At 33.9% G+C, this 24,896-nt stretch overlaps 1 pseudogene across 1 annotated transcript in view; it reads left to right on the top strand.

Moving 5' to 3' along the window:
* LOC100389795 (fibrous sheath-interacting protein 2-like) overlaps positions 1-11,354 on the top strand; it is a 43,525-nt pseudogene extending 32,171 nt beyond the window's left edge. Inside the window, exon 13 of the transcript XR_013519351.1 lies at positions 11,154-11,354. The product of XR_013519351.1 is annotated as a fibrous sheath-interacting protein 2-like (transcript). The remainder of the gene's footprint in view (positions 1-11,153) is intronic.
* Positions 11,355-24,896: the final 13,542 nt, after the last annotated feature.

Here is a 24,896-nt window from a genome sequence, read left to right as displayed (position 1 = left end):
CTCTCCCTCCTCCTACCCTCTACCCCCAGGTAAGCCTCAGTGTTGTTGTTCCCCTCTTTGTGTCCATGGTGTTCTCATCAGTTAGCTCCCACTTATAAGTGAGAATATGAGGGTTGGGTTTTCTGTTCCTGTGTTAGTTTGCTAAGGACAATGGCCTCCAGCTCCATCCATGTTCATGCAAAGGACATGATCTAATTCTTTTCCATGGCTGCATAGTATTCCATGCATATGCATATGCACCATATTTTTAAAAACCTAGTCTACCGTTTGTGGCCATTTAGGTTGATTCCATGCCTTTGCTATTGTCAGTAATGTGCTGCAATGAACATACACATGCATGTGTCTTTATGATAGAATGATGTATGTTCCTTTGGTTATATAGTTAGTAATGGGATTGCTGGGTCAAATGGTGGTTCTGTTTTCAGCTCTTTGAGGAATCATCACATTACATTCCACAGTGGTTGATCTAATTTACACTCCCACCACAATGTATAAATGCTCCCTTTTCTCTGAGAACTTGCTAGCATCTATTATTTTTTCTTTTTAATACTAACAATCCTGACTGGTACAAGATGGTATCTCATTGTGGTTTTGATTTGAATTTATCTAACAATCAGTAATATTGGGCTTTTAAAAAATATGCTGCTAACTGCATGTTTATCTTCTTTTGACAAATGTCTGTTCATATCCTTTGCCCTCTTTTTAATGGGGTTGTTTGTGGGTTTTTTTCCTTGTAAATTTGTTTAGGTTACTTACAGATGCCGGATATTAAACTCTTGTCAGATGCATAGTTTGCAAATATTTTTCCGATTTTGTAGGTTGTCTATTTACTCTGTTACGAGTTTCTTTTGCTGTGAAGAAGCTCTTTAACTAGATCCCATTTGTTAATTTTCGCCCTTGTTACAATTGCTTTTGACATCTTCATCATGAAATCTTTGCCAGTTCCTATGTGCAGAATGTTATTATGTATGTTGTCTTCCAAGGTTTTTATAGTTTGGGTTTTACATTTAAGTTTTTAATCCATCTTGTGTTGATTTTTATATATGGTATAAGGAGGGATCCAGTTTCAGTCTTCTGCATATAGCTAGCCAGTTATTCCACAACCATTTATTGAATAGGGTATCCTTTCCCCATTGCTTGTTTTTTTGTCAAAGATCAGATGATTGTAGGCATGTGTGTCTGTTTTTATACTAGTACCATGCTATTTTGGTTACCTTAGACCTATAGTGTAGTTTGAAGTCAGGTAGCTTGATGCCTCTTGCTTTGTTCTTTTTGTTTAGGATTGCCTTGGCTATTCAGGTTCTTTTTTTTTTTTTTTTTTGGTTCCATATAAAATTTAAAATAATGTTTCCTTGTTCTGTGAAGAGTGTTGTTGGTGGTTTGATAGGAATGGCATTTTATCTATAAATTGCTCTGGGCAGCATAGTCATTTTAACAGTATTGATTCATCCTATCTATGATCATACAATCTTTTTCTATTTGTTTATGTCATCTCTGATTTCTTTAAGCAGTGTTTTGTAATTCTCACTGCACAGATCTTGCATCTCCCTGTTTAGTGGCATTTCTTAAGTATTTCATTCATTTTGTGACTGTTGTGAATGACATTGCATTCCTGATTTGGCTCCCAGCTTGACTGTTTTTGGTGTTAAGAATGCTAGTGATTTTTGTATGTTGATTTTGTATCCTAAAATTTCCTGAAGTTGTTTATTAGCATAAGTAGATTTGAGGCTGAGACTGTGGGATTTTCTAGATATAGAATCGTATCATCTGCAAACAGGAATAGTTTGACTTCCTCTTTTCCTATTTGGATGCCATTTATTTATTTATTTATTTGTTTGTTTGTTTGTTTATTTTTGATTGCTTGATTGCTCTGGCCAGGAATTCAAATACTATATTCAATAGGAGTGGTAAGAGAGGCCCAGCCTAAACCAAGAAGAATGCTTCTAGCTTTTGCCTATTCAGTATGATAATGGCTGTGGTTTATTATAAATGGCTCTTATTATTTTGATGTATAGTCCTTTGATACCTAGTTTGTTGGGAGTTTTTAACATGAAGGGATGTTGAATTTTACCAAAAGTCTTTTCTGCATCTATTGAGATGATTATGTGTTTTTTTGTCTTTAGTTCTGTTTATGTGATGAATAACGTTGATTGATTTGTATATGCTAAACCAATCTTGCGTCACAGGAATAACACCTACTTGATTGTGGGGGATTAGTTTTTTGATATGCTGCTGGATTTGGTTTACTAAAAAGTGTTATTTGCTGGCCGGATAGTGGCTCCTGCCTGTAATCCTAGCACTTGAGAGGCTAATATGGGCAGATCACTTGAAATCAAGAGTTTGAGACCAGCCTGGCCAACATGGTAAAACCCCATCTTTACTAAAAAGACAAAAAATCAGTGAGGCATGGTGGTGTACACTTGTAATCCCAGCTACTCAAAAAGCTAAGGCAGGAGAATTGCTTGAATTCAGGAGGTTACAGTGAGCCAATATCACACCACTGCACTTCAGCTTGGGTAACAGAGCAAGACTCGATCTCAAAAAAAAAGAAAGAAAGAAATTGTTACTTTCTATATTTATATGGTATAATGTAATGTTTCATTGCATGTATACATTGTGGAATGATCAAATAAGGCTAATTAGCATCTATATATCTATATCTATATCTCACCTCAAATATTTATTTATTTTTTGTAGAGAGAACATTTGAAACAATTTATTTTAAAATACCCACTGGGTTTCTTTGACATCCTTTTCAAAGATCTGTTAACCACAGATATGTAAATTTATTTCTGGGCTTTATATTCTATTTTGTGGGACTATAGGTCTGTTTTTATGTCAGTATCATACTGTTTTAGTCATTGTGGTTTTGTAGTATACAATATTTTAAATCAGAAAACGTTATGCCTAATCACATACCTTTGTTCTTGCTCATGATTGTTTTGCCTTTTCAGGATGTTTTGTGGTTCCATATAAATTTTAGGATTTAAAAAATATTTTTGTAAAGAATGTTATCAAGAATATTATAAGGATTGCAATGAATTTGTAGGTCATTCTGTGTAGCATAAAAATTTTAACAATGTAATTTTTCTAATTCATGAACCTGAGATGTTTTTTCCATTTATCTGTCTTTTAAAACTTCCGTCATCAATGTGTTCTAATTTTTGCTGTACAAGTCTTGTATCTCTTTGATTAAGTTTATTTCTAAGTATTTCATTGTTTTTGTAAGTGGGCTGATATTGCTTTCTTAGTTTTGTCTTTGAGTAGTTTGGTCACTGAAAATCAATTGATTTTTTAGTGGTGATTTTGTATCCTGCAACTTTACTAAATTCATTCATTCTGACATTTATTTTAACTGAGTATTTAGGGTTTTCTATGTATGTGATTATGTCATCTGCAAATAGAAATAATTTTACTTCTGGACACCCAAATTGACCTAATAGGCATGCACAGAACTTAGCACCTGACAGAAGAATACCACACATTCTGCTCAAACATACACGGAACACTCTGTGAAATAGATCATATGCTGGGTTACAAAACAAATCCTATAAAATTTAAGATCAAAAGCATTACATTTATATTTTCCAACCACAATGGAACTAAACTTGAAATCAATAACAGAAGAAAACCAGAAAAGTCACCAATACATGGAAACTAAACAGCACATTCTTTAGAAACCATTGGGTCAAAGAGGACACCAAAGGGAATTTTAAAATTGTCTCCAGACCAAAAAAAAAAAACCCACAACATACCCAAATCTATGGAATGCCACAAAGACAGATGTATAAGAGTAGTTTATAGCAATAAACACATAGCATTAAATAAGAAGATCTCAAGTGATCTAACTTTAAACCTCAAGGAACTAGAAAAAGAAGAAAGTAAGTCTGAAGTCATAAGAAGAAAATAAATAAATATTAAGTCATAAATAAAATAGAAAACTTAGAAAGCAATAAGAAAAATAACAAAACTAAGAATTGATTGAAAAAAAGAAAACGGGCAAACCCTTGGCTAGACTAAGAAAAAAAGATAAATCAGAAACAAAAAGGTACATATTAATGTATCTTTCAAAAATAAGAAGAATAATAAAGAACTGTTATAAACAATTATATACTAACAAATTGGATAAACTAAAAGAATTGAATGGATTACTGGAATCATGAAACCTACCAAAACTGAGTCAAGAAAGAACCTCTGAACAGTTTAATAATGAAAAAGGAGACTGAATCCGTAATCAAAACGTTTTCAACAACAACAACAACAAAAAATTTCCAAGGACCAGAGGACTTCACAAGTAAATTCTATTAAAACATTTAAAAGCATTGTGGAAGACAGTGTGGTGATTCCTCAAGGATCTAGAACCAGAAATACCATTTTACCCAGACCATTTGTAAACTATATTTTCCAAAATTGTGGAATTTTTGTGTTTTGTTTCTGTGGGTTTTTAGTAAGTTAGTTAGTTTGTTTGTTTGTTTGAGATGGAAGTCTCATTCTGTCACCTAGGCTAGAGTACAGTGGTGAGATCTCAGCTCACTGCAACCTCCTGGGCTCAAGCGATTCTCCTGCCTCAGCCTCCTGAGTAGCTGGGATTACAGGTGTGTGCCACCACACCCAGCTAATATTTGTATTTTTAGTAGAGATAGGGTTTTGCCATGTTCACCAGGTTGGTCTTGAACTCCTGACCTCAGGTGATCTGCCTGCCTCAGCCTCTCAAAGACCTGGGATTACAGGTGTGAGCCACCTAACCTTGCTGGGTTATGGTTTTATTTAAAAATTATATTGTGCTGGCTGCAGTGGTTCATGCCTGCAAACCTAGAACTTTGGGAGGCCAACACAGGTGCATTGCTTGAGCTCAGCAGTTTGAAACCAACCTGGGCAAAATGATAAAAACCCGTCTCTACCAAAAATACAAAAACTTAACCAGGCATGGTGGCACACATCCATGGTCCCAGCTGCTTGAAAGGCTGAGATGGGAAAATCACTTGAACTTGGGAGGCAGAGGTTGCAGTGAGCCATGATCAGGTCAGGGCGCTCCAGCCTGGGTGACAGAGTAAGACTCTCCCTCAAAAATTAAATAAGAAAATATAAAAAATTATTTTAAAATAATAACAGTATTCATGCTCTATATTTTACTCTGAATGTACAATTCAACACTGAACATTTTGATGTTTGTTGTCCTGCTTTTCATTGGTTTTTATGTATTTTTCACTTTCCCTCTTAAAATCCCTGTTAATGTTTTCTTCCAGGGTTTTTACGGTGTTAGGTCTTATGTTTAAATCCATCCTGGATTTAGGCATGGGCAAGGACTTCATGTGACTAAAACACCAAAAGCAATGGCAACAAAAGCCAAAATACACAAATGGGATCTAATTAAACTTAACAGCTTCTGCACAGCAAAAGAAACAATCCTTAGAGTAAACTGGCAACCAACAGAATGGGAAAAAATTTTTGCAATCTACCCATCTGACAAAGAGCCAATATCCAGAATCTACAAAGAACTTAAACAAATTTACAAGAAAAAGCCCCATCAAAAAGTGGGTGAAGGATATGAACAGACATTTCTCAAAAGAAGACATTTATGTAGCCAACAAACATATGAAAAAATGCTTATTATCTCTGGTCGTTAGAGAAATGCAAATCAAAATCACATTGAGATACCATCTCATGCCAGCTGGAATGGCCATTATTAAAAAATATGGAGACAACAGATGCTAGAATGTGGAGAAATAGGAACACTTTTACACTGTTGGTGGGAGTGTAAATTAGTTCAACTATTGTGGAAGAGAGTGTGACAATTCCTCAAGGATCTAGAACTAGAAATACCATTTGACCCAGCAATCCCATTACTGGGTATATACCCAAAAGATTATAAATCAGTCTATCATAAAGACACATGCACACGTATGTTCATTGCAGCACTGTTTACAATAGTGAAGACTTGGAACCAACCCAAATGCCCATCAGTGAGACTGGATAAAGAAAATGTGGCGCATATACACCATGGAATACTATGGATAAGTTCATGTCCTTTGCAGGGACATGGATGAAGCTGGAAACCATCATTCTCAGCAAACTGACACAGAAACAGAAAACCAAACACTGCATGTTCTCACTCATAAGTGGGTGCTGAACAATGAGAACACATGGACACCAGGAGGGGAACATCACACACTGGGGCCTACTGGGGGGACTTGGGGGTACTACGGGGAGGGACAGCAGGTGGTTGGGGGATTGGGGAAGGATAACATTAGGAGAAATACCTAACATAGGTGACAGGGGATGAATGCAGCAAACCACCATGGCATATGTATACCTATGTAACAGTCCTGCAAGATCTGCACATGTACCCCAGAACTTAAAGTATAATTTTTTAAAAAAATCCTTTCAATGTAATAGTTACATTGGTACATATTTCTTGTATTTCTAACTTTGATAACAGTTTTATTTTTAATTTATTTGAATTAGTATCAGAAAATTAAATCTCTATTCATTGATATTGTTGATTTTGATAACATTTATATTATTTATTTTTAATTTATTTGAATTAGTGTCAAAAAGCCTAGGCTTTAAATCTCTTTTCATTGATGTTGTTAAATTTTCTTTATAGCTAAGTATGTGATATGATATATGACATTTTTAAGTGTTTTATGGATATACCCAAAAAAACAGTCTATTTTCTGTCTGAGGGATTCAAGTTTTTTGTTTGTTTTTTGTTTTTTTGAGACACAGCCTCACTCTGTCACACAGGCTGGAGTGCAATGGCACGATCTCAGCTCCTCAGCTCATTGCAACCTCTGCCTTCCAGGTTGAAGCAATTCTACTACCTCAGCCTCTTGAGTAATTGGGATTACAGGCACGCACCACTATGCCCGGCTAATTATTGTATTTTTAGTAGAGACAGGTTTTCGCCATGTGGCTCAGGCTGATCTCGAACTCCTGACCTCTGGTGATCTCCCACCTCAGCCTCCCAAAGTGCAGGGATTACAGGCACTAGCCACTGTGCCCTGCCTTTCTTCTTTCTTAATGAAAAATATGTTTAAGTAATTTCTCATTTCATATGATAGGTACTGCGATCTTTTGGTAGATAATAATGTCAGGTTAAAAAAGCATCTTTCTATTTCTAACATGCAAAACTTTCTTATTAGTGATGAAAGCTGACTTTTAAAAATATATTTTATGTGTTTGTTAAGAATATGATATTTTATTGTTAAAACAACCACACACCCTTGATTAAATCAATTTTATCTATCATGTGTTTTTCTTCTTATACATGTGCAGATTAAATTTACTAGCAATTTATTTAGGATTTTAGCATCTAGGTTCTTGAGAGAGGTTGGGTTGTAATTTACGTTTCTCATAATATCTTGGTTTTTGTGCCAAGATTACACTAGCCCCATGAGTTTATTGTATTGCCTGTTTTTATTATTTTATAGTCATTTGCAAAGTTGAAATTATATATTCTTTGTTTGGTAGTAGTCACTGTTAAAATAAATAACCTAGTCTTTGTTCTTTTAGTGAGAAAAACCTAAATTATGAATTCAGTTGCTTTAGTGATTCAGAACTATTGTTTCTTTTTTTTTTTTTTTGAGTCTTTTTAGCAGGTAACTATATTACATAAATTTATTTAATTCATCTAAATTTCAAATATATTTGCATAAACTCATAATATACCCTTTTTATTTAGATGAGGTTATTGAAAGGCAATATGACATAGTTGCTAAGAGAATGTACTCAGGTAGCTAGTTTTAATCCACACTCCAGTACTCAAAATGCATGCTAGTTTGGCCAAGTTATTTAATGTCTCTGTTCTTTAGTTTTTCCAACTATAAAATAAGAATAATAGTAGAGATTCATATAGTTTTCATGGAAATTCAATGAGTTTAGTATTTTAAAGTTTTTAGAACAGTGTGTGAAACTTAGCTGGTGATATGTAACTATGAAAATTTAAAATGTATCAAAAACCTTTTCATATTTCATTTTTTTCTGAATTATGTTTAATTTTCAATTTTGTTTGTTAGTTTGTACTTATGAGTTAGTTGTTAAATTTTGTACTCCTGGGTTAGTTATTCTAATTTTTACTTCATTGTTGTTGGTGGTCATTTACAATTTAATTGCATTGTAGACTGACAGTATGATCTTTATGATACCAACTTTAAAGAAGAAGTAGACAATGCCTTATGGCTTAGCAAACATGATTAATATTTAATAGGTTCTGTATGGTTGAAAACAATGAATATTCAGTTTGGGATGTAATGTTTAAATATGTCCATTCAATCAATATGGTAAATTGTGTATTTCAAATATATAACTTATTGTATATTCAAATCCACATATATAATTATTTTTTACTCCTTGTTCAAAACATTATTGAAAATTAATGATAGTGAGTTTGAAACTCCTTAATGTAGCTCAGCCCATTTTAAAAAATATTTTTTGATCTGATGATTAGACATATTCATATTTTAGAATCATGATATCTTCCAGGTGAATTGAATATTTTATCATCATGCAGTGACCTTTACCATGTTATGTTTTTTCCTTAAATTAAATGTGTCTAATATTAATATAGATATATCAGCTTCTAATCTTAGTGTCTTTATTTGTTTAGATGACTCTTGAAGACAATGTGCAGCTGGATTTTGTTTTACTTTTATTGTCTTAGAATTTATTACTTTTAACGGAACCCAATCAATTTGTATTTATGTAAGTTACAAATCTTTGGAAGTTTTTTATTGCTTTGTGGTTTCTCTTTGTCCTACTTTTTAATATTTTTTATTTATTTATTACATTCTCTTAAGAGTGCTAAATTTAGTTTTTATCTAGTATTTTTTACTGTTTTATAAATTGCACAGTATATGTATATTTCTTTTGGCAATCACCCTAACTTTTTTGTTTAAATTTGTGTGGATACATAAAAGTCAGACATATTTCTGGGGAACATGTATTTTGATATGAACATACAATGTATAGTAATAAGTCTGGTTAATTGGGAGATCCTTCACTCAAATATTTGTTATTTCTTTGTGTTGAACATTGTAAATTTACTCTTTGAGTTATGTTGAAGTATATTTAAAATAAAAGCTAAAGTAAGATAATTTACTTCTAATCACAACTTCATATTAACTTATTATTGTTCAATAATTTATTTTTTGACATTTTAAAGTTTTTGTCAGCCAAATTACTTTCTTATTACTGTTTTATACAGATTTAATTTATATTTATCCTCTTGTTTACCAACTTATTTTGCTTTTCACTCATTCCTTCTTGTATTTAGTACTTCTTGGGATCATTGCCATTTGTCCTAAAGTACTGCATTCTTTAGGAAGATCTTTAGGGAATGTATTTTGGGAGTAAATTCTCAGATTTTATTTGAGAAAATGTTCTTCATCCTTGTATTAGAATGTCATTATGTCCAAGTGTACAAATAAAGTTTAGGGGACAGTTATTTTTTCTTGGCACTTTAAAGATATTGTTTGATTTAGACTGAGGCAGAGATTTCAGTGAGCCAAGAATGTGCCACTGCACTCCAGCCTGGGTGACAGAGTGACACTCCATCTCAGAAAAAGAAAAAAAAATTTTTTTTTAATTTTACTTTTATTCTAAGTAATTATTCCTGTGTAAGTGATTTTTCCATCCCCCAAGTCAGGCTGTTTTTAAGATGTTTTCTTTGTTTTTCTTTAGTGTTATTATAATGAGCCATTCTGTACAATCATTTTCTCTTTCTGTATTTCCTCTCTTCATTTCCATTATCTTCTTCTGGCTATTAGACTACATTTTTGTCTTATATCATTTAACAACGTATTTTCCACTTATCTCTGATAATCACAATGGTAAGTTTATTGTGATGTCAACCCCACTTTAATTCAAGAAGCATCTGTATATTTTTAGGAGCTCTTAGTTTTAATTCCCCATCTTTTGGGGGCCCAATGTCTTGTTTTAAATGCTCTGACCAGACACTACATTTCCAGATGTGGCCAATGTCCCTAGAGCAGGTATCAGCTTCAGCATTTCCTTACCACTATAGATTTGTGTTCTCATAATTGTTTTACCTTCAGAAAGTTCTACTATCTCTTTGAAAGTTTAGCTATTTTTAACAGTATGACTTTGATACTCTATACTGAATTCTAGGCAAAATGAAAGACACTTGTTTAGCATATTGCTGGAAACCATAGAAGAGCTTTTTTGTATTAAAAATAGTTTTATCTTCACATTTAACTTTCAGATATGTGCATTCTTAATCTCAGTTCATTTCTCTCTAAAATTGATGAGTTCATGTCCTTTGTAGGGACATGGATGAAACCAGAAACCATCATTCTCAGCAAACTGACACAAGAACAGAAAACCAAACGTTGCATGTTCTCACACATAAGTGGGTGTTGAACAATGAGGACACATAGACACAGGAAGAGGAACATCACACACCAGGGTCTCGGGAGTAACAAACCTGCACAATCTGCACATGTACCCCAGAACTTAAAGAAAATTTAAAAAATAAAATAAAATAAAATTGACCACACATCAATTATTTTATTTTATGTAATAATTAGGTGTACATAAGAACTAACATAATTAATGCACAGCATGATGAGTTTTATAATATAAACATGTTTAGAGTGCTTTGAGAGCATTAGGAAAGGTATTTATTCAGGTAGCTTTCAAGGAAGGCTTTCAAGAGTTGCCAAAGATGATTATATTCTTTCAAGCCTCATGCTGAATAAATGGTGCAAAAAAAAATCCAAATAGAAACTCTTTTATTACCTAAATAGTCCTATCTTATATGACGTAAAGAACCATTTGGGGTCAGTCAATGGAAAATTTACTCAAAGTAGATGAGAATTTACAGTATTTTTATGTACTTCTATCTTCTTTTGAGCATTCTGAAATAGGTGTCCACACTGAATAGAGCTGAAAGTTATGTTCCCATTTAACTCATTAGACATTTTCAAAGAGTGTTCTGCTGGGAAAAGAGAAGTGGACTTTGCATACCTGACTAAAGAAGTCTCGCAGGACAGTAGGCATAATGATGCCATGAGTGTCAGAAAGCCTGGACTCTATTCCCAGCTGGGTCACCGTTTACCCATATAAACTTAAGCAAGGTATTTGACATCAGCATCCAGAAATAAAGCTATTCTTATTGTTTACTTTGTCCACAGAAACTCCCAAGCCCAGTGTCTCCAAACAAGGATCTAAAATGCTGGCAAAAAGTCTTCAGCTATGTCAAAGATGTTTTCTCGATATGATACCAACATTTCCAGAAATTCTTCACCAACTCACCATGATGAGCACTAAAGCTTTTGTACCTGCTATAAGCATGCTTACTTCTCTTAGAAAATAAAATGATTTTTAAAGCATAGTACAGTGTCTTATAAGATGATTCCTGTACTACTGAAAATAAAAGCAAAAAGTGTAAAAGGGACCAGGTAAAAGAAAGGTTTAATGTGGGTAACCCCCCATCTAGGCACCAAGGAAGGACAGCTGAGCAGATTCCCAGCACAATTAGTGCCTGAAGAATATTTTAGTTTATAGTGTTACTACTCAGTTATTTCCTTTTGTATTATCATTGATATATAATCATATATTAGTTTATAGAATGAATGCCTGAAGAATATCTTACTACCCAATTATTTTCATATAATACATATGTGTGTGTGTGTGTGTGTGTGTATGTGTATATATATATATAATTATATCTTAGTTCATAGTCAGAGAACTGCCTAGAGTAGACACGGTACAGAGCATGAATTAAGGAATAAGCAGCTTATAGTCGGAGGAATTTCTGGATCAGACATGATGCAGAGCATGATTTAAGGGAAAAACAGTTATACCAGGACAGGAATCCATGGCCCAGGTGGCGGCGTTCAGTATTGTAAAGATACCTGCTGTATGGCAGGCTTGGGGCAAGAGCCACTCCTCCTGATAAAGGATTTGTAGTACCTTGTGTGGAGTTGTAGTACCTTGTGTCCAGTTCTTGTGGAAGGCTGCCCTCAGACTGGCAATCCCATGAGCAACCGAGGGCTTAAAACCCCTCCAGTGTACTCGTGCCTTGGTGACGGTGAACTTTAATCAGCTCTTGTCACTGTGCTAGCTCAAAAGCATCCTCCTATAGAAATCACTGGAAGCTGCCAGCAGGTAGTGGTATACCCTGTCAGCATCGTCTGATAGATATTCTTAGAAGTAGCGTGACCATAAATAAGAGATATCGCAGACTGCACCCTCTTCACTGAGCATGGCCCACCTCCTTGCCTCAGTGACCTAATAGGAGTGGATTCCTTGCTGTGCACTGCCTACCTCCTAGCCTACCTAGGTGACCTGATGGGAGTGGACCCCTTGTTTATTGCTCAGGACCCTATCACTACCGTTAAAGATGACCTCACTCACCACCCTGCCCCCTAACCTATACCCAGTAAATACAGATACTTCTGGATGTTTGGGGCCTCGCCTGTCTCCACTTATAGGTGGTGTGGCCCCCCTGGGCCCAGCAGAACTTTCTTTGTCCTTCTGTGCCCTATCTCTTTATTTCTCAGATCCTGTGCCTCAGCACAGTGATAGAGGACACCCCACAACCCTGTGGGACTGTGGCCCTACAGTTAAACAAATGCTTTGGATATGCATTTTGGTATAAGAAATGTTAATAATTAGTATTACCCACGTGCCATGAGAGTAACTGACTAAATGTATAATTAGTAAACTAGACAATGCACAATACCCATCAGGAAATGCACATTGATTTCTCCTATTAAATTTTAGAGGATGTTGTTACCAGGATAGTTATTAAATTGAAATGAAAACCAAGCTGAAAATGAAACTATGTAACTGATCAGCTTACTGTTAAAGGCATATTTAGATACTCAAATAAAATAACTTATACCAGATAAATTTTTCCCATCTGCAAGGAAAGTTTAGTTGGTGTCTCCCAGGCAAAATGATCAAACTCTAAATAAAGCACCATTTGAAAGTAAGTGATAACTGTATATAATTCCATATATGCATAAAATGGCCCCTGTGATTAAAAAAAAGATAAATCACAGCAAGTAAGGTACCTCTTGTGGATAAATATGAATCAAGAAATCATTGGTCAATAAAGTTATTAAACCATTCTCAGAAATATTAGATAGGAATAGAAATCAAGATCCATTTGTAAAACAAAAAGTAATGGGAAAAATTTAGTAAGATGGCTAGCTAGTGCAGTGATAAAAGAATTTTTTTTAATTAGCTGAACTTGCCACTTAGTGACAAAGTTCCAACTTCAGCATGTTCGCCTCTGGAATGCAAAGATGTTTTTAAAAAGATGCAACAGATGGACCAAGCAGCCAATACAGAATGTCAAATATCATAACCCAAAAAGGATGATTCATGGATTTTTAGAGAATGTGTCTTCTTTTTTATCTACACGTTCTTGACAATTGCCAGTAATAAAGCAGAAACATCTGAGAAAAATTTGTTTCAAAACACCAAATTCCCTTTAATGAAGTTGATCAGTGCAGTAATGACAGGAAATAAAAAAGTGATTACCTAGTCAAATTTTTACATTTAAATGATAGTAAATTTATTTAACTGGTGGTTTAGTCTACTTATAATAATCTCTCAAAAACAGATTAATCCCAAAAATCATACAAAATTGTCTAAATGTGGATGCAGACCTTTTAAAAAATGACGGTTGGTGTGAAATAGCTGGAAATTCAGTTCAGAATTATTTTCAAAAGAGCTGACCCTATGTTAATGTGCGTTAGTTGACAGTGTTGTTGAAAGCATTCTTACAGATATCATCATCCAAACCAATGATGTTTCCCAAACTTCGGTTTCACGTGCATTTAAGCTGTCTTTTAACATAAGATTTCACTATAAAAATTTAAAGCACTCTGAGTCACATACTTGTGGATTGAAAAATGTAATATAAATGTAAGATATTCTCTTATTTAAGAGGGTTTTTAATTGTGAAGGAAGTTTCCAGTTTTCTCTGACTCAAGTAGTGGAAGGAACATCAAGTTCAGAATTAGTTCTTGAAGTTGATAAAAGTTTAGTAAGAAATGGTTAATATTGAGAAATTTAAGCCCCAGGCAAAACCATCCAGAAATACTTTTGTATTAGATATCAAGTGTGTGAAACATTGTCTTTATTTGCAACTAAACTAATAGAGTAAATATGCTAAAAGTATCAAAGACCAAATTGAAAAAAAAATGTATGTTATTACCTGATAAAACCTATATTGGCTGAAATTTCTAAAAGTTAATATTAGTCTTCTAGCTTATGACTAATGCTAAAACAAAGAAAGCTTTGAAGATTCCTAAAGTATCAAACTTATTTCTTATGTTGTTGATTCTTTCTATGTCTTACTAAAATGGACTGGAAAACATTTTATGTGAAAGACTAGAAGGTAGATATTTGAGGTTTGTTGAGTCTCTGTCAAATATACTCCATTATGCTATTGTAGCGTAAAACCACAATATATAACACATAAACAAATAATGCAGATGTGATTAAATAAAACTTTATGGACACTGAAATTTGAATTTCATTTAATGTTACATGTCATAACAGTATTTTTCTTTTTATTTTTTCAATAATTTAAAAATATAAAAATTATTCCTTGGTTGATTAAAGACAAGTGACTGGACAGATTTAGCCTGTGCTGATTTCTGTGCCATAAAAATTGGAACCCATGAATAAGTTTCATATTATGTGAAGGGTACAGATTACTGCCTTAAAATAATACTAGTAAAGGTTCAAATTCCATTACAAAAAAATAGTTTGTATAGTTCAAATGTTGATTTCCTTATTGAATATATTGCTGAAAAGGCATATGAGCATGCTGCTAAAATATACTTTGAATCAGAAAAAGAAGAGGTAAGGCTGGCCATGGTGGCTCACGCCTATAATCCCAGCACTTTGGGAAGCCAAGAAGAGTGGATTACTTGAAGTCAGTAGTTCAAGACCAGTTTGGCCAACATGGTGAAGCCCCATTTCTACTAAAAACATTAAAAAAAAAAAAGCTGTGCATGTTGGTGGGTGCCTGTAATCCCAGCTTCTTGGGAGGCTGAGGCAGGAGAATCACTTGAACCCAGTAGGCAAAGGTTGCAGTGGGCCGAGATCATGCCACTGCCCTCTAGGCTGGGGACTTCATCTCAAAAAAAGAAAAAGAGAAAGAAGAAAAAGGAAAAGAGAAGAAAAGAAGGAAGGAAGGAAAAAGGAAAGGCTAAAGTAGACTTAGATCAAGATTTAGTTTGAAGGTAAATGTCTAGCTCAAAATTCTTTCTTACTTTGACAGTAGCCAATCAAAATGGATGCAGACATGAAATCAGAAGACTTGGTAGTCATTTTTGTAAAGAAATAAGCAAATTAAAACACCAGTTAATATTGCAGCAAAATGGTAGAGCACGCAGTTCCAAGCTCTTACTATGCAACAGAAATGTTGACAAATAAGTTTTTTAAAATGTCAGCAGCAAGTTTTTTAGAACTCTGAAAAACAGTCAGAAGTTTGCAGCAATTAGTCAAACATTGAATCCAGAAAAATAGGAAAGATTTGTGGTATATTTACTTGCCTTTGCCCAAATCCTTTTCTCAACCCAGTAGCAGTCTTGAGCAAAGGGGTCTACATTCCAGCACAGGACCTTTTCGAAAGAGCATAGCAGACCTCATTCTAAACCGACTGTGTATGTCTGCTTTATTTGCCACATGCACAGCTGAAGCAAGAGAGTTGTCTCTGTTTTATCTAACTGGGAACTCAGACCGGAAAATTAGTAGACATTGCTCAAAAACACTGCCAACCAAATAATAACCTGCAGATGCTTGAGGCAAAAAATAACCAAAGAACCAGGAAAAGAACCTGGGAAGAAAATCTTCTAAGAAATTAAGATGCCCATAGTTCCTATGTGGGGGAACTTAGAAAGCCAAGCAGATGTATAGGTGAAGACCTACATTCCAAAAATAACAAAAATAACCTAAGACATTACCTCAGGTTTTTCCTTTGGCACTGTGCAAGCCTAGCTAAGAATTGAAGGAGTTCTGAGCAAAGATCCAATAAGCATAGACTGAGAGACGTATTTTTAGTTGTATTCTTGTTTGCTTGTTTTCTTTCTGTTCTTTAACAAATTCAAGGAAATCTCTGTGAAAACTCTAACCAAATACCAGGAATGGATACTTCAGTGATCGCACAAGGAAGAGTCTTTACAAAATCATACTGTCAAATACACTGTCAAGACACCAAACAAATAGACCACTAAAGCCTTCAGCAACTGAAAAACATCTCCAGGAAAAGGGTGATAGCTGATATTCATAGTTAGCACATAATATTCTTAAGCCCAGTTTTCAGCAACTACAAAAATCACAAGGAATACAAAGAAGCAGGAAAGTATGACTCATTTAAAGAAACAAAATAAATGAATAGAAGCCATGCCTAAAAGTTTATACTTTGGATTAATTGTACAAAGACTATAAAACAACTGTTTAAAAAATAAAGAGCTAAAGGAATAAGTAGACAAATAATAAATCAAGAAAATAATATAAATATTAATAAAGAGATAAAAGTATAAAGAGAAAGTAAACATCCACTCTTGAAAAGTTTGGAGGTTTCTTAAAAAAAAATTAAACATGGAATGACCACATGATCTATTATTTCATCTTCTCAATATACACCCAAATAATCAAATGCAAGGATTTAAATGTATGACCAATGTTTAGAGCAACATTATTCACAAAGCCAAATGTGGAAGCAACCCAAATTTTTATCAGTAGATGAATGGATAAGCAAAATATGGTGCCGTGTGAGTGTGTGTGTGTGTGTGTGTCTGTGTGTGTAAAGACTCAATGGAGTCTTAAATTCAGTCTTAATGAAATTCCAATACATGCTACAACAAGGAAGAAGATGGAAAATATTATGCTAAGTGAAAAGGAGAAACAAAAGAGAAAATGTTGTTCCACTTCTGAGGGGTACATAGAGTAGACAAATTCATAGAAAAAAAGTGGAAAAAAGTAGAATGTAGAGCTAGAGAGAGGGAGGAATGGGAAGCTGTTGTATAATGAGCACAGTGTTTCCGTTTGGAATGATAAATAAGTTCTGGTAATGAATAGAAATGATAATTACAAAACAGTGTGAATGTACTTAATGCTAGGGAACTATACACTTAAAATCATTCAAATGATAAAAATGGAAAATTTTATGTAATGTATATGTTACCATAATAGTAAAAAGGAAACCACAAAGAAATTCTGAGGCTGAAAAAGATCATAACTAAAAAAATGGCTAGAGGGATTCAATAGCAGATTTTAAACACATAGAAGACATAATCAGTGAACTTGAAGCCAGAACAATTGAAGTTATTTATTCTGAGGAACAGAAAGAAAAAATAATGAAGAAAAGTAAACAGAGCCTAAAGGACCTATGAAAAACCATCAGGAGACCAAAGAATGCAATACAGAAATTTTAGAAGAGTAAGGTGAAAAAAGAATACTTGAAGAAATAATCTTAAAAACTGAAAAATTTGACGAAAGACATAAATCTATACATCCAAAAAGCTCAAAAAACTCAAAGTAGAATAAACTCAAAGATATCCACACCAAGATACCCTACAATCAAAATGTCAAAGGCCAAAGACAGGATTCCAGGAAGACCGTAGAGTAGAAAGCATAAGAAGCCTCTCACCTCACCGAGACAATTTTACTGACAGAATATGGCTGATGTAACTATTTTGGAATTCTGGCGTTGACTGAAAGTTGACAGATTTTAGTCTCAGAAAAGACCCGAGAAGAGCTTAAGTTTACATCTTAGGCAAATCCTTGGCATAGAGAAAGCCTACAACAATAAAAAATAAAAATAACTAAAAAGAGCAAACCAGGCAGGGCATAATGTGATTTCCATAAGTAGCACATTTCTTAGATTCAAATGTCCAATTCCAATGAAAACTCACAAGGCACACAAAGAAAGGGACTATTGAGAAGCAATGCAATATGAGGGACATGGGATTTCGAAGGGTCTAGGGGCAGTATAATATAGTTTGGATATTTGTCCCTGTCAGAATTTCATACTGAAACGTAATCTGCAATGATGGAGGTCGGGAGGTGTTTGGATCATGGGGATAGATATCTCATGAGTAGCTTGGACCCTCCCCTTGGTGATAAGTGAGCTCTTTCTCTGCATTCACATGATATCTGCTTGTTTAAAGTGTCTGGCACTTCTCTCTCCCTCTCTCTCTCTCTCCCCTAATTTCACCATGTAATGTACAGGTTCCCAATTCACCTTTTGCTATGGGTCAAAGATCCCTGACATCTCCTCAGAAGCCAAGTAATGTGGGCACATACAAAATCACCAATCAATTAAACCTCTTTTCTTTACAAATTACCCAGTCTCAGTTATTTATTTTTAGCAATGCAAGAATAGCCTAACACACCAGGGATAAATTTCACTTGTTCATAGTATGTAACACTTTCAATGTTCTACTGAATTTGGTTTGCTAGTATTTAATTGAGGATTTTTACATCTATGTTTATTAGAGATATTGGCCTGTAATTTCTAAGCATCTTTTCTGATCACAATGAAATAAAACTAGAATGGTAACAGTGAGAAATTGAGTAAACTCATAAACACATAGAAACTAAACAAAACAATCAATAGGGCCCAAGAGAAAGTCAAAAGGGAATTTCAAAATATCTTGAGACAAATGAAAAAAAAAAACAACCCAATATCCCACAACTAATGGAACACCGGAAAAGTATCTCTTAAACTTGGAGGGAAGTATATAAACATAAATGCCTACATTAAAAATGAAAGAAGGTCTTTTTTTCCTTAGCCTCCTCCCTATAGGAAAAGTCTTAAATAAACAACCTGACTCTATGCCTTACTCTCTAATTCCTTACACATCAAGAAATTAGAAAAAAATCAACAAACTAAACCCAATGTTAGCAGAAAGAATAAACTAATTAAGATCAGAGTAGAAATAAACCAAATAAAAAATAGAAAAACTGTAAAAGAACATTATAAAACTAAAAGAAAGTTTTTGAAAAAAATAAACACAACAAATTCTTACCTATACTAAGAAAAAAGATTCAAATAAACAAAATCAGAGATAAAACAAGCAACATTACAACAGATGCCAAAGAAACAAAAATAATCATAAGGAACTATTAGGAACACTTATATTCAAACAAATTAGATAACCTATAAAAAATGAATAAATTCCCAGAAATATACAACCTACCAAAACTGAATTAAGGTGAAATAGAAAGCCAAAACAGATAATAACAAATGAATTCTAATTATTAATTAAAAACCTCCCATCGACAACAAAAAAGAGCCCAGGACCTATGGCTTCATGGATGAATCCTGTGAAACACTCAAAGAATAATTAACAGCAATCTTTCTTCAACTCTTTTTAAACTAAAAGAAGAACAAACACATCCAAGCTCATTTTATAAGTAAGGCAGTATCACCCTGCTAGCCAAAGAGAAAGTTGTCTTTTAAAAATTGTGTCCTAATGTTTACATTGAAATATGATAATAGTGTTTAATTGTGTCAAAGTCACTAATCTCTTCAAACTTCATAGAGGACTTCTTATCATTTTAATAATTTCTGAGTCTTTACTTGCAACAAACTAAATTGGTCATATGAAGTTTTTCTACATAAAGTATAATTTTTTTTTTTTTTTTTTTTTTTTTTAAGACGGAGTTTCGCTCCTTACCCAGGCTGAAGTGCAATGGCGCAATCTCGGCTCACCGCAACCTCCGCCTCCTGGGCTCAGGCAATTCTCCTGCCTCAGCCTCCTGAGTAGCTGGGATTACCCGCACGCGCCACCATGCCCAGCTAATTTTTTGTATTTTTAGTAGAGACGGGGTTTCACCATGTTGACCAGGATGGTCTCGATCTCTTGACCTTGTGATCCACCCGCCTCGGCCTCCCAAAGTGCTGGGATTAGAGGCGTGAGCCACCACACCGGGCCCATAAATTATAAATTTGTTAATGACATGTTTCTATGCTGTTGCTTTTAGAATAATGCTAAGCAAGCCTCCAAAAGTTCAAAATTACAGTGGAATCTATTTTTTTTTTCAAAATTATAGTGAAATCTATGAGGGAGATTATTTTATGATAATATATAAGTTAACAATTGCCTTTACTTTGGTGAAATAAAATCACCACATTTGCAATTTCTAAGAGACATCTTATTTTCATAGTTTTACTGTAATTTTAAGAAAGTTATGACAGAGAGGTAATTTGGGGAGGATGTAAGAGGTACACTGATTAAATGATTTATCATATATAAACCATTTAGGAAAACCTGGTACAAAGTAATTTTAAGATTGATCAAATAAAAGTGTGATCTAAATTTCCATGCAACTTCGCATTTCTCACTTCTCCTCTGGAGAACTAAAATAACCCATAATGTCATGTTGAAAAAATACGAGCATTCCTGAGGGTTTATCTAAGACACCCAGTTGTCTTTGAATCAATAGGAGAATTAACAGATATGCAATTTTATGTTCAAAGGCACTTAATGACAGCTAAGGGAACTACTGAAGGGAAGTCTTATGATCTTTTCACGTGAGGTAAAACCCCAGATTTGGAGGCTTATAAGAGTTCTGGCGATAAAAATAAATAAATATACTTACAGAGGGGTCATATCAGTTACACTTTGTTAATCATTTATGTCAGTTTATTCTTTGCTAGAGGATTTAACCAGTTCTTTTTACTCCAGAAAATATAGAAAAGGGTTATGTTGGTGGGATGAATTACTCCTAGTGGACGCAGTGGGTAGCTTTAAGAATACTACCGATTGTACCTAGAAAGGTCAGAGATGAGAGACGAGAGGGTGGTAATGATTTATTAGTCCAGTACATAAGAACTACAGGTGCTAAAAACAAAGTTAAAAACCAGATTTGTGACGTAAAAACTAAGTAAAAAACTAAATAGAACCGCATGTAGGATTTTGGACTTATAATGTTATTTAATGTGCTGAAGGAGATTGTGACAAATATTTGCTGATCTTCTACTATGTCTCAGGCACCATGCACAGTGAGGTGATACAAGAGTAAGTAGAACACTTGTAGCCTTTGGCTCACTATAATACACAAGAAAGATACACAGACTGATAATCACAATACTTTGTAAAAAGTGATATGACTAATGTAAGCGATGCATCATAGAAAGGTACATTAAAAGCATATCTAAATATACCAAATTACATAATTTTTAAATGTAAACCAGTTCTGTAGAAATTACAATAAATCATCAGAAAATTAAAATATAAATGTTATATCTTTTATAATAAAAATAAGGCTAAATACTAATGAAAATCAGAATATAAATGACTATTATATCAACATTGTGGAAAAGAATCAGGAGGCCACATGTCAAAATATATAAAGAAACATTTATAAATATGCATGAAGTCTGAAATGAATTATGGGGAATCGAAACAGTTATGTTCGCCCTGAGTATCACATTTTTTTCTTTTGTAAAGTATTTCTAATTTTAAAATTAATAAATAAAATTAAATTTTTGGTAGAATAAAAATTATCATTCCTTATTTATCATTTATTTTCATATGATTTTTAATGTTAAATAATATCTTATGTTTTAATGCCAAAACTGTAAAACATCATTAACCACAGAAATGCTTGAAATTATGGTAAATTTACCAATTTTACTAAAAGAATTATGTCTCACTTCTCCTCTGGAGAAGTTATAATTGCTTTAGTAAAAACAATTTCTATTTCCAAGTCACGTTTCTCTCAATACAGGAAATGCATCTGGGTAGGTACATTCTGAAGCAGGAATTTCATTTGTAGTTTAGCTTCCACGGCTTAGCTTCTGCGTTGCGATACCCCTCCAACAATAGGTTACACAACTGCGTGAAGTAGGACAAATTTAGGAGCTTTCTCTATACATTTCTGGATATAAGTCAGGATTTTTAAAATACATTTTTCTAAGCGAAATAAACATCACAAAGAAAAATGAACAACAAAAAATTTAATTTTTCTGATAATTTTTTGATAATTTTTTGGATAGTCCTGGTATGCTTCATTACATTGTCACATTCTATACTGATGTGTGAATTGCTAAAGGTTATGCTTATATGCTGTGTTTTGAATAAGCTGGAAGTTAATCTTTAATTATTAAGACAGCATATTAGGTGATAAGTTCATTGCTCTGATGTTTACTATAGCACAATAATCAATATGGTTAACTCATTTACACAAACTAATTAAAATTTCATTGCATTTCGCTGAAAGTTAGATTATTAATATTTAAACTAAAAATTTTACATAAGAACAAAAAGAAAATGTTAATAATTTATCCCTTTTCAAGAATTTCATTGGTGCAAATCATGCTTCAAAACTCTCTTCTAATGAATTTTTAATAAATATGCAAAGCCAACACATTTTAAAACCCTGTGACAAGTTAGAGTCTAATAAAAAGAGAGATACATCAGAAACATATTCTCCTTCAAGTTAGTCCATAAACATTACATGAGGTAAGGACTCAATTAATAAAGGATACGTTATGTTACTGTTACCATATGATAGCTGTTACAATTTAAGTTATATCAAGCTAAAAACAGGTTAATATAAATGAAAATAGGTTGTTGTATGACTAGTAGAACATTTTACAATTAGTATTTATGAAAACTTTTTATAATACTGGATATGAAACATTAGGCAAAGATGTTAAGGAAGATTTGAAAATTTTCTGAATAATTTATTATTCAATAAGAGAGTATATACCAAATCTAGAAAAGAAGGCAGTTTTGTCTAACTTGAATAGAGCTGTGAGTGAGAGAAAGAAACATTTACCACTCCCACACTGTTTTGGAAATGTTTATAGCAAAGATGAAATAAAAGAATACAAACACAAGGCTGCCTACATCAGTTGATTTGGGGAGAATATTTTTTGGGGACAGGAATTAGTTACTACGTTATTACTCTGTGGTGATGGGAAGAAAAAAAACTCATAAAATTGGAGGTCCTTTATTTGGAACTACATTTGCCACCACATAATTCAATACACTACATAGTTCAATACATTTCATAGTTCAATAGCTCATAGTTTGAATATCATAGGCTTTCAATCCCTGAGCAGTTTGCATCCTGGTGTCAGCACAGTTAAATAGTAGTCAGATATTTAATTAAGCCCACAGACATGTTGACATAATTAGCTAGTCATATATAGAAAACACATAAATTGATACCACAAAACTTACTCTTCCATACTGAACACCAACTCTTATCTTACATAATATATAAAACTTTACTCAAAATGGATCATAGCTCTGAATGTAAAAGCTAAACCTAGACAATTTCTAGAAAAATATTAGAAATATTCTTTGTCATCTAGTGCAAAAGAAGTTTTTTTAGAAGTAGGAAAAATATTTTAACAGACACTTTGCAAATAAAAGATTGATGAGTGGCCAATAAGCATATAATAAAATGTTTAGCAGGAAAATGGGTTTCGATTTATGGTATGTCTGTGTGATGATATACAATACAATAAGTAAAAGGAAATGAATTACTATTGATAAATACAACACGGATGAATCTCTGAATCATTTTCTTGTGTGAAATGAAATAAACAAAAGTAGTGGATACTTCATGACTTCATTTACATAAAAATCCAGAAAATTTAAAAAAATCCAGAAAATTAAAATAATATATAGTGACAAAAGTCTTGTCTGCAGCCAGGAGCACATAAAGAGATAGATCGAAAAGGTGTATAAGGAATCTTTGGCATGATAGAGATGCTTGTCATAATTGTGGTAATGGTCCCATAGGTATATTAGCAATCAGATTTCATAGTATCTTATCTTGTCCATGGATTAAGTTTATTTTACATAAGTTACACCTCTAAACATTTTTTTAAATTGTACTTTAGGTTCTGGGGTACATGTGCAGATCATGCAGGATTGTTGCATAAGTACACACATGGCAATGTGGTTGCTGCCTCCATACCTCCGTCACCTACATCTGGCATTTCTCCCCATGTTATACCTCTCCTACCTCCCCAGCACCCCCGCTGCTGTCTCTCCCTTGGCCCCCACAACACACCTCAGTGTGTGATGCTCCCCTGTGTCCCTGTGTTCTCATTGTTCAACATCCACCTATGAGTGAGAACATGCAGTGTTTGATTTTTTGTTCTTGTGTCTGTTTGCTGAGAATGATAGTTTCCAGATTCATCCATGTCCCTACAAAGGACATGAACTCATTGTTTTTTATTGCTGCATAGTATTCCACAGTGTTTATGTGCCACAGTTTCCTTGTCCAGTCTATCATCACTGGGCATTTGGGTTGGTTCCAGGTCTTTGCTATTGTTAATAGTGCTGCAATGAACATATGTGTGCATGTGTCTTTACAACAGAATGATTTATAATCCTTTGGATATATACCCAGTAATGGGATTGCTGGGTCAAATGGAATTTCTATTTTTAGGTCCTTCAGGAAGCATCACACTGTCTTCCACAATGGTTGAACTAATTTACACTCCCACCAACAGTGTAAAAATGTTCCTATTTCTCCACATCCTCTCCAGCATCTGTTGTCTCCAAATTTTCTCACTCTGTTGCCAAGGCTGGAGTGCAGTGGCATGATCTTGGTTCACTGCAACCTCTGTCCCCCAGGTCCAAGAAAATCTCTTACCTCAGCCTCTCAAGTAGTAGAGATTATAAATGTAGGCCCCCACAGCCAGATAGTTATTTTTTTAAAAGATGGGGTTCCACCATGATGGCCAGGCTGGTCTTGAACTCCTGACCTCAGGTGATCCACCCATCTTGGTCTCCCAAAGTGCTAGGATTACAGGCATCAGCCACTGCACCTGGCCAAAATGTTTTTTGTCCCCTTTTTTTTTTTTTAATTTTTTGTATTTTTAGCAGAGAGGGGGTTTCACCATATTAGCCAGGCTGGTCTAGAACTCCTCACTT

Source organism: Callithrix jacchus, chromosome 6, assembly GCF_049354715.1.
Source record: "Callithrix jacchus isolate 240 chromosome 6, calJac240_pri, whole genome shotgun sequence".
NCBI lineage: Eukaryota > Metazoa > Chordata > Mammalia > Primates > Cebidae > Callithrix > Callithrix jacchus.
This window is presented reverse-complemented; position numbering and strand designations above follow the sequence as displayed.